Raw genomic sequence first — 11998 nt, 5'->3', positions numbered from 1 at the left:
CATATAACGGACGTAAAGTATTGAGTAGTTCGTTTCATGGAATAGAGGATGTGAATTTTTCTTAGGCATTGATAAACGTCCGTGTAACATCTGTGAATTATGTTTTCACGGGTAGTCTGTTACGGTCTTTCCTTAATACTTTAGGAATGTGCGTTCGAAACACATAAATCGCACTCCGATGTGCTTGAAAGTACATTAGCAAATAAACGTTCTCACGATATTTCTCGGAAGAGGAATCTAGGTCTAGACTCTAAACGATAGATCAGGAACGTTCTGAATTATATCTCACTGTTTAACGCATTACTCAACCTTACGATAATCAATTTTAGACGTTTCACTGGAATAGCTGTGTTAATATTAATTACAGACGTCGATGAAATTTCAAATAGTATATTTCAGTATGTATGTTAGTATGTATATGTATACAGTATGTATACAATAGTATGTATATTTCAATTACGTTTAAAATCGGACATCGTTTGCAAAATATTGCGAAATAATATTAATAGCATACATCGTTGTGTACATTGCATTACGAAGCAAAGCATCGCGTAACACACACAGAATATTATTTAGACAGCATTTTGTCAACGTTGGCTATCTCACAGAGAACTATTGATTTCATACTTTCAGCGGTCCTTCATCATTTGAAGAGTTTAATGGCAGTCGTGAATAAGCCAAAGAGTCTCTTACCACTTCGATGAACAGACATGGCAGTCCCGAGAAATTACTTCTTTCACATTTCATTTCGTGCTCGTTCTTCTGGGTGATGTCCAAGATACCGCCCACGCTACGTCTATAAGAGCCGGCTGATATATCGCCTCGTTAATGTTTCGCTTCATCAGATGTTATGACTGAACATCCTTTACCCTGCCACTGGGTGGTCATTTCTGACTGCTCTTATTGCGAAACCCACTGTTATAAATTATAGGGAATGTCGGTCCCGCGTTCGTAAGTCGCGCGTTTCGTCTTTCTGGGTGCATAAACAGACAGCGTCCCTTCATGGTGCTGCGATCGAAGATTAATTTGCATCCTCGTAACGGCTTCATATCGATTTCGATCGTTGTTTCGGAGAGATAAATTGCACGACGGTTGTTTTCTATTTTTCTCCCGTGCATCGATACTCGTAATCTGTCTCCGATAATACATCTAGGAAAAATGACGCCGTGAAAAATTGATGCAAATTATAGTCTGTGCCGCTCGCGTTAATCTGTTATCGATAAAAAGCACGATCGATGGCTTCGTATTTAAGTGGCAAAGATAAAATATCGGCAAATACGTCGTTTTTATAAAATATTACGTACTGACGTCATGTGGAAAACGACCAAGCGCAACATTTAATTTTTAGATATAAATAGAAGGGTCTCAAGTTTCATAGTTAGCATAGAATTTAAAAACACTATTTACGAGTCGAAGAGAAGCGTTTACGTGTGTGTAGATACGTTGAAGCGCGTTCGAAGCGAGACGTCAGCGTGACAAAACGTTAAACGGTTAATTTATTCAAAAGGCATCTTAATGAGAAAATTAATCACTGTCAAATTCAACTGGTTACATCGCTATTTATAGTCTACTGAATGCATGACATTTTTCGCAATTTAAATATCAAACGATTCAACAGCATACACAAAATGCAAAGCTACTTTTACATACAATAGGCAAACCTATGACGTTATATTATAAAAACCAGTATTTATATCACGACTGTACGTTGAAAAAGTATAAGTCCCTCGATTACGAAAGATTAAAAATCATTATACAAAATTTTAAATATTCCACTTTGCATGTATTTGTTACATTCGCTTAATTTCTGATGCAGACAGAAATAAGGAAATATGTAGGTATACCTATAATAAATGCGACTTGTTAAAAAATATTGCATTTATAGTGAAACATTACGTGATAAATGTTATTTCGTGTCTTGAGCTATCATCCTTTCCATCCAATTTCCTATTCATTCCCTGAACTTGACAGTCAATCTATGCGTATTACGAAGGGTTCGTCGTAGACGATGTATTCGAGGGTGAATGCCTTTCCGTGCACGAATGCACGATATACATAAGAAAATGTCTGTATGCACATACACATTTACGTGCACGAAAAATAGCGTGGGCCACGATCTCTGTAAAAGCGTCGCCGTTTAGATAATAACGCGCATTTTATCTCCCTCATAAAACCTAATTTATAGCCGCATCCAAGTCTATAGGCGTGTACGAACGGCCGTCGGGAATAGGAAGAGCTCTGACAGAGACAGTGCCGTAATTCTCAAGGTAGCAACTCCACAAACTTTACTTCATCAGAAACAATATCATCGCTCTTAGAATTTTCCATGCCGCAATTTTACATTCTTTTTACCGCGAACTGAATTTTCGACTATACGCTGCAACGAAAAACCTTTACAATTTATAATACATTGGTAAAAATATTCTTCTTTCTTATACGTTTCAACGTATTCCATTTCATAATTTTTATCGGTAGTATAAATAAAAGGTATGAATAATCAAATTTTCATAACCAAAGTATATCAGGATACTTGATTAGATTAAAAAGTGTCATAAATATTTTGAAGCTTCATTCAACGTTATATTGAGATGAAACGTTGATTAAATTATCGCTTGCTTAAATTATTCAAAGGAAAAACTTACGGTTCTTGAGAAACTTGTAGCAGGATTCGTTAGTTACGGCACTGGAGGGGTTGCATCAGAGCGAAGGTTGCTGAAAGTGAATAGGCCGGTAATATTATATCGGTGTTGAAACGTCTCCCTTCGGCATTTAGGTGACGAAAAATATGAGCGTCACGCGTGTGTGTGCCCGCGCGCGCGCTTTCGCGACGGCTGAATGCAGTTACCGACGATAAACTGCATACGTGTTTACCGTATAATCTCCGACGGACGGCTATAAATCCGTGATTTACTCTCATTACTGGGCCTTTGAGTGTTACGACTTGTGCTTACGATACACAACCGTCCGGATAGTTTAATTTATTCATTTAGGTCCGCGCTTTTCTGTCGAGCCATGTTCCACTTTACTGGTCGTACAAAAGTTGTCCGACGACACACGCGTGACAATAATGAGACGTATCGTTGCTCCGTCTGAAACACCTTACTAATTGAACGTCAGATTTTATGAATTCACCCAATCGAAGTGCCATCATAATAGAAACATGTAGCAATTACAAAACAAAAACAGAAAGAACCGTTTGGATGGCATCTAACAGTTCGTAAGACGTCTCACAATAATCTGTTATGTTGAAATAATAGGTATTATTGGTTGAAGTATCGATAGAAAAGTATGACACTTGTGATTTTATAAGGAAACCATTAAAAATTTGAAAAAAAAACAAATCATTTTTGTGAACTTGTTAAAAAACTGTTTTCTCCGGAGTTACACTGATTTCGAAAAATGCTAAAAAGCTCAACATTTTCAACAGCTTCTTCCTATACATATAAGTTTCAAGTTGTATGCGAAATATAACTATAAGATTGGTCGTACGTAATGTTAATCCGGCTGCGCACCGCGTCGTGAGACGGCCAATCAACATTGTTTATATTAATAAAGATAAGGGGATTCGCAAGGCCTCATGGCGCCGGATTAATATTACTACATACTAACTACTAAGGCCGAGCAGCGAGATATTTTTACGTATAACTCGGAAATTAAGGCCAACCGCCATTATATGTATAGGAAAAAATGGTACAAAATGTTGAGCTTTACGACATATTTTAAAATCATACAAAGCAAGATTTCCGACAAGTTCAGCAAAATGGTTATTTTCCTCCAATTTTCTGCTGTTTCCGTACAATAATACTAGCGTCGTTACGTTTCTCTCATTGATGCTTTAACGAATGACACTCTTTTCACGAGGATCCATCGACTTCCATAAAGTGAAACGTATTCGATATTTAATATTTAAATTTGATTACTTTTGAATTTATCGTCCGTGGCTCACGATCAGAAATTCCTTTAAAAATGTGCCTGGTTACGCGGATATGAATTCTAGTGTCTGCACGGAAAACTAGAAACAAGCATGCGGCTAAAGAACTGGGAACGTTGAAATAATTGAAACCGCATTCATGAGATACTCTGTAGGTAGGTTTGTCCCTGTTGAGAAATCAATGCAAATACAACGAATTTCATGGCACCACGTGTCAAGAGTAACGAGTGTAGAGTGCGGACGCGCTGGGCGAGTATAAGCGTAGAAGAGGAACGTTAGGGTGAAAGCAATGTTGGAAGGATTGCAGGAGAAGAGGGTATAAGGTAACATACATCACGTTCCCAGTTTATGGTCCGATACGCTCCTAGGAATTGGCACCCGTGCTGAGCTTTCCCGCAAATGTAAGGAACGTAGGGGTACGAAGCAACGAGATACGAGGCGTTATGGCTCTTCCTGGCTCGTAACCTCTGGTCATAAAGCTACTGCACGCTAAAATATTGTCCGCCGCCACGTCTCCACGCCTACGCGTCTATCCGTCGATCTATCTTAATGCTATTATCGTAATTTATTAGTGGAGTTCCCGGAGAATGAATCGATCCATCGTAGCCGCCCCAAAAACGGATCACGGATAATCTAAGACGATCACGCTCGTAGTGAGACTATTAAATAAAAGCGATACCAACTCAAATTAGTTCACGTCCGTTTAAGTCTACTATTCGAATATCGTATTTTTGTAAGGAAGGATGGTTATTATCAATCACCTAGAATGCAATACAGAACCACGTGAAATATAATACAAAAACAAGTTACGTATTTTCATTATCTCTAATTATAGAATCTTCTCTTAGTTACCTTAGTTACGCAATTTATCATTTATCGATTAATTAATAAATACACGAGATCAAATTAATATTTAAGATTCAAAATGCTTAAGCAGAACGGAGATCTATAATAAGCCAGCATTTAGCAAAGTAGTATACGGAGATCTACGTAGAATTAATAAAACTGTTTTCATTAATAATTGTTAATAGCTGTTTTTATAAAATGAAATATTCGTCTTGGCAACTTAAACTATCGAAGAAAGATGTTCATCAAATATATCCACAAGGACGACAAACGGAGACTGCGCAAAAGACATTTAAATAATATAGTGTTTCGTATTTCGAAGAAAATATAAGTAAGAATGACAACTTTGTGCAAGAAACATTGTGCCAATTGAAGTCCTCATTCTCACACTCAGGATTTATAATCAACCGTACAAATTTAGTGATGGTATTACTTGGTCTCTGCATTGTCGCTAACAATCTGCGTCGTAATAAATCATTTCCTCGACATTGATTGAAAGCTTAATTGTACAAAAGACTGGCAAGTCTTAAAATTTTTTAACGATCCAATTATCGAACTATCCAACTTGTTTAAATGCATTTAGTTTTACAATTTATAATTTCAAATTATAAATAATATTACGAAAATATTTTTACTGACGTAATTAATTAAAAATGAACAAACAGTATTTTTTAAAATATTTTCAAAATGGATAGGCAATTTTTAGATGGTTTGAAGAAATATATATATATATATCGCAACAATTGCTGAAGGTGTGCACCAAAGCAAGACTGCGATTTAAGGTGATGCGCATCCGCGAGCGTACTTACACGCATTCATAGACACGCTTACACACGTACGATATTATTATCTCGTGATTCATAGCGCGCATTCATAAATGTTCCCAAGCTGTATAACGGCACGGTACACAGCGGTATGTATCGATTAACGTCGCTTCCCGACGGGATTTACAGCCGGTGACTAAATTATTTAAAGTCTTCATTTGTAGCGCGACGGATGGACGGACACGACCTGGCGACCACGTATCCAGTTCTTCTTCGGGCGACCTGGTACAATCGCTGACAAAAGTTCATTATATCTTCGACCTCGACCAAAGCCCCGTTGATGCACGTATATACAATGGTATGTCATAAAGCGGACGTTCACTCTTCTCTTTCTCCGCGTTAAATCGAATGTGTAACACAGTTTTCGTGATAAGGCGGTCGATCGTGACATGAAAGTTTTAACACGCTCGATAGTTAGTATTTCTTATATTAAAACCTGGTTTCTAGCGACATTATTTGTAATGATTTTATGATATCGCTATCGGCACAACACAAAATATTAATTCTGCTATAAGCATGAGTGCTTATCTCCTTGATGATCTTTTCATCCTTCACGGTCATGATAATATACACTAACAAATATATTACTAAGTTAGAATCATTCGGATTACTTCTATTTACATTTACAAGCATTTAACTTGATTGTATCTTCTTCTAATTTTTAGTTCGCTTCGTTTCAGTTTGGAGTTACTGTTGTTGCATTTTCAAGACGTAAGCGTCTTACACGAAGGTGATAGTCCACGGTAGGACATGAAACAATAGAAAATAAAACACGGACAAATTTTGCGCGTACGAAAATTAAATTTAAGATGTAAGGCATCGCTGTATGAACTTTTGTAATATAGTAAATTATAAAAAACAATTTGTTGAATATTTGATCGTGAACAAAAAAAATGTGTTCAATTTCTGGTTGCCGGTGAACTTTTGCACGTGAGTATACGCAAGAAAGATTGCCGGATTGTGTGGCGTGCCGCGGCTGCCACCGTCCGCGCCACGAACGTCCAAATGCTCCAGAGAAGAAGAAAGGGAAACAGAGAAGTAGGAGAGAAACCGATCGGTCAAGAAAGAAATAAAGACGAAAAGCTAAATAGAAAAGGAAGAAGAGAGAAGAGAAGAGAAGAGAAAAGAAGAGAAGAGAAGAGAAGGGAAAAGAAGGGAACAGAAGGGACGAGAAGAGAAGAGAAGACAAGAGAAGAGAACAGTGTTGCAGGCGTCCATGGAAGGCACGTCGTGCAGAACGTCGGCGAACTCGTGTGTGTTCCGTGTTCCGAATGCACGGAACAAGCGCTGCTTGTCCGCGGCCACCTGAGTTATGATCGCTCTGTGCCCACCCTGGCTGCTCGGCTGGCTGCTTGGCTGCCTACCTCCTTGCTTCCCTAACTGCCCTCTTCTTCTTCACCCTTCTACTTTCACAGCGGCCATCTTGACTCCAGGAACCGGTTAGCTCCTCCGACTTGGTATATTCCACACGGTGAGTTTTACGGACACACATAAACACCGAATGAACAGTGTTCGGCGACATCAGCGACTGTAGCGCCCTCGGAAGTCCATCCGAGTCTACTCGACGTTAATGGCTCGTGTGGCGCGAGTTCCTTTGTACTGTTTAATAACGTCGTTATATTACCAAGCACGGTCGTCCGGCAGAATTGATTTTTAAATCCACTCGTTTCAAAGCACCGCCCCGATTCGCTTGCCTTTGTCGATGCTTTGAAACATCGATGCACGGATGCGTTAGTTATCGATAGTTGTTCTCGATGCTCGTTTGAAGGATCAAAGCGCAACCGCGATTATCGTTGCGTTGAGCTGGAGAAATTTTAAAGATATTACAAAAGAAGAAAAACCACGGATTGTTTCTCGCGAAACGCGTGAACCGGGAGATAACACGCTTTAATATTCACCTTCGTGCACGTCTCGATAGCTGTGTAAGATTTATCTTTCATTAGTAAGTCATTTGCATTGAATAGACACGTTATGGGTTAACGGGTGTCTCGTTAATTGTTTGTTCCTGTTCCTTGTCTAACTGCTGACGCCGATACTGGCGTGGCCTGACGCTTTGACAAGGTACACCGTAGATATTACAGCGGTTTGTAGTATAGCATATCAAATTGCGGTATGCGAAAAGGTGTAAGAGAGCCAACCGCAGCCCACGGCAACGAGGCGTGGTCGCCGCAATTACCTCGATAGAGTTACAAGACTTGTTTTATGCTCTCGCACAAATTTATTAGCCCCATTCGCGTCAGTTTAATTACGAATAAGATCCGCTGTGATTCTTTCTCTTTTTCCTCCTTCTCTTTTTCCTAGAGGAAACGTACAGACGTTACAGCTACTTCTTCATGAGGATCGGGAACTTCATTCGGGACCAGTGCATCTATACGTGTTACTACACGTTCGAAAATCCCAATGAATTATATTTACACAGAAGCGCGCTTGATATCAATCGCGTTCATTTTATACTAGACGCATTCCTTGAAACTCCTGCGGTAATTAGTTTTACCGCTAAACGCTTAGCGGAACCCGAGAGGCTGCTAACTGCTTTCCACCTACGCAACACCGCTTCGCTTCTTCCCTTCTCTACACCTATTTTCCCTCTTTCTCTCTCTTTGCTCTTTCCATCCTCATCATCGTTATTCCGCTCGCTTTTTCTCCCTTTACTCCCTCGAATCTAGGTACCGCCTCGTCGACTCTCTCGCTTCGCCGCTAACAGTGAGCAATTAAGCAGAGCAAAGCCAAGGAATATGTATTATGAAATTAATTATATCGTGATATTGGAGTCGCGAGCTGGTGTGCAAGGTGTAGATAAGCATTTAAATTGACACATTCCTGATGTATCTTAGGCTGTGTGGATATCGCGTTTACGATAAACATTGATTTTATTACTGCTTCGACTGTATGCTGCAGCAGCAGCAGCAGCAGCAGCAGCTTTTACAGCCACACATGCAGATAAGCATTTTATATTCTGTACTTGCTAAGTTAATTATTTTGAGTTCCATGCACGATTTTTTTAAATATCTTTCACTTGCGTTTGCATATTATTTACAAATTACATGTAGATACTTTCTCTTAATTCCTGTTACCGTAAGGGTTAGTAAAAAAAAAAGTAATATTGAAAATATTGCGTCGCAAAGTTAGATTAAGATAAATTTTCATTAATATCGTTATCAATAAAAAATTATACTTTCTACGCAAATAAGTCGTGGAAAAAATATTGGAAATGACGCGTGTCCTGTTTGTACTCGTAAACGGAGATTCGTTAAAGGAAAGAAGAAACAGCGAAGAATGTCAGTAAGCGTGGCGCTCGACATCGAATCGCAGCCCCTCCACAAACGTGGAAGACAAATCGGCCCCGGTGGGTGCAAACGTCGTAATTATCGGAGGCGGTAATCTCTCGACGTGGAAGTGGAGGATGAGGAGAAGGAAGAAGAAGAGGCGCTCAGTGAAAACTGCGTGACAGAGTGGCTCGGCCTGTTCACCCTTGGCGTCCTCCGAGTTGGCGTACCCTTTTGCCCGGAGTGTCGGCCATACATTACCGCCGTTAGAGCCCGCCAGCACTATATTATTCCCTGACACGGCGTGGCGTGGCGTGGCGTAGTATGGTGCGGTGTGGTATGGCATGGCGTACTGTAAAACGACGCGGCGTGAGCAGAAGAGAAACGGAGAAAGTGAAAGAGAGAAGTTTGAGAAGGGGAAGGAGAGAAAGAGGGAAAGAGAGAGAGAGAGAGAGAGAGAAGCGGAAGAAGGAGGCGCAAGGAGGACAGGGATACAACAGAACGGTTGGGGTAGGAAGGGTGAAAGGCGAGAGAATACGAAAAGAGAAAACAAGAGTAAGAAGGAGAGGAGCGGGGAGAGAAAAAGAGAGAAAGAGACGCGGAAGAATTGGAGGGAGATAGAAAACCGGTACACTCGACTGCTGATAAACTACCCTCTGCGCTCACTTCGCAGGTATAATAAAATTATATCTGGTCGGCTGTATCGCGATTCTGGCTGCGAGCGGCGAGGTCGGCACAAAGTTGCCGCCTGCGCGCCTACGGCGGCCGTGATAAATAACGTTACGCAGGCCGAGAAGCGGCGGGCTGCATAAGCATGGCCCTGATTCCACGTCGCGGCACTTCTCGAGTCACGGCCACGCCATGGTAAGCCGCACCGTGGCCACGCCACGCCGCGCCGCGCCGTGCCACTACCGCGGCTGCGGCCAGCACGCGGACACAGACGTGTACCGGTGTACCACCATCGCTTTCAGAACTGCTGCTGCCGCCGCTGCTGTTGCTGTTCCTGTTGCTATTGCTATTGCTGGACCATAGCTGGATTTCGAACGCGCATACAATCACAATCTTTCTACAAGATCCTAACACCTTTCCTATGTGTAGCTTGAAGCACGTGGAACGTCCATTTCGCTTCGTTATACGCTCTGGCAAACGAGCGGACACGCCAAAGCCAAAATCAACGCCAGAGGTTGAGCGCTGTGCACTTCTGTGCGCTTCACTCAACTCGTTCGTAAATTATAAGTCTTGGGGACATGGTTCGGCTTGAAATACTGGTACTGACACGCGCAGTGGGACGCGGATGCATAAACGCGCCGACGAACTGGAAAACGACGCAGCGGCTTTCGAACAGGGACGTCCGGAACGTTCGTTCCAGTTAGCGCGGAACGTCGTATATGCGACGTGAATACGACATCGCGTGACAGTCCACTCGTACACTCCGCTTCGTCGACTTTATCGGACGCGATACCGTGATTCAGGCATTCGACGATGGTATCATCGCACGCCTGCCGCTTCGAGCAGGTGAATTTATTCCTTTTTCAAACTGACTTTAACATGACCGCCATTCTAGATCGATCTTTGTTATATTTCTTCCACCCGATATTTACGAGTCTTTGAAACGTATCTAAAAATATACGTGTAGCTACATATTTTCATACTTTAATCGATCAATAAAGCTTCTTTCTCACGAGCCTTAAGTATTTTAACGTTTAAATCGAGTAAATGACGTGTTAAAGAAAAATTGACGTGTCTAAAATTTTCTATTTAAACTGACATGACATATTGCTGGAAAACTGCCAAAGAATCATCCCACTCATCAGCATTTAAAGTACGTTCAAGATGCATTGCCAAACGTGCCAGTGATTAACAGATGCCGCAGTTGTTAGCAACTACCAAACAAATCGAGGCTTATCACGGATTACATCTCCCCGAGGGGCTCTTACTTCCTACGACGAAACTAGGATCTATACTTGGATGCCAGATTTCGAATATTATACCTTGCCTGCCACTTCCCGCTGTCATGGCTTATGTCACCCTGTCTTTTCTTTACCTGTCAGGTAGAAAGACACAACCCTGTTCCCTAATGGGAAACCTCTTTTGCTAGGATAAAGAGGACGTTATTTTCGTAGGATTGATACCGAGCAAATACATTGCATTGTAAAATTAGTAATATCTCTATGGAATGTTCTAGATCCTATACCAACAACAAACAGCGAATAATCCATCGCATCAAGAGAATTTTCTGTGCGTAATTCCGAACATATTTTTAAGGTGATATTATATTTATAGCAGTGGGTTTGGGAGAGAACACATCATAACAAAGTTAACACAGTCATTTCGAAAATTCTTCTGTCAAACATACCAAGTAAAATGGCAGGCTAAAAGAGACTCGTGAATGCAATATGTATTACGCGCATGAAGATAATATAGAGCCTCAGGGAGGTGGTGGCTGACTGAGTTTATTCCAAAAGACAACAATAGAATGCATCGGTAGAGCGTATTGTATGCAGGAGGGCGTGGTATGGTTTACAATACCTGCTGCATTATGTATCTCATGCCCGTGGTTATCTCTGTGTGTTGTAATCCTAAACAACCATCTATACACGCACTTCATGAGGTAGCTACAGTTTTAACAACAGTGTGATTCACTTATGGATGGCCCAAATCATTTTTTAAAATTATTTACTCACTATTCTACCAAGTATTCATACTATTGACGAAGTAACTTGAGTTATTCCTTGATAAGTTTCGAATAATAAATTTTATATGGAGGAATATTTACTAGAGCGTATTAGATTTTGTCTGTAGAATTAAATTCTTCATTTCGAAGTAAGATATAAGGCAGATATAAAAAGTGTTCATATTTTTTATAATATTAGAATTTATATAAATGTCATACTTTCGATAAATATTTGCGAAAGTGTACAAAAGTGTACCAAGCTTTACCAAGCGTAAAATAAAAGCGTTCGCTATATTTATTTACATTCATTTCTTCTAACTTTTAGGATTATTTCCTTTTATGTTAAAACTCATGAAAAAAGGTAAATTATCAGTCATAGGATAAAGGAGCGATAAAACGAAAAACGCGGCTGCAGATTAATATGTATAATGTATAGTGCCCAATTGTATGATAGTTT

General features: G+C 40.4%; 1 long non-coding RNA gene across 2 annotated transcripts; it reads left to right on the top strand.

The window, feature by feature from the left end:
• The first annotated feature begins 4964 nt into the window (after nucleotides 1-4964).
• LOC132904939 (uncharacterized) lies at nucleotides 4965-11162 on the top strand. Of its 2 annotated transcripts, XR_009657700.1 has the most exons (3): nucleotides 4965-5690; nucleotides 5766-5899; nucleotides 6267-11162. It is a non-coding gene; the product is annotated as an uncharacterized LOC132904939 (long non-coding RNA). The 2 variants fall into 2 exon arrangements; XR_009657699.1 differs by having other exon boundaries at nucleotides 4965-5899.
• The last annotated feature ends 836 nt before the right edge of the window (nucleotides 11163-11998 follow it).

Source organism: Bombus pascuorum, chromosome 3 (genome assembly GCF_905332965.1).
Source record: "Bombus pascuorum chromosome 3, iyBomPasc1.1, whole genome shotgun sequence".
Taxonomy (NCBI): Eukaryota; Metazoa; Arthropoda; class Insecta; order Hymenoptera; family Apidae; genus Bombus; species Bombus pascuorum.
This window is presented reverse-complemented; position numbering and strand designations above follow the sequence as displayed.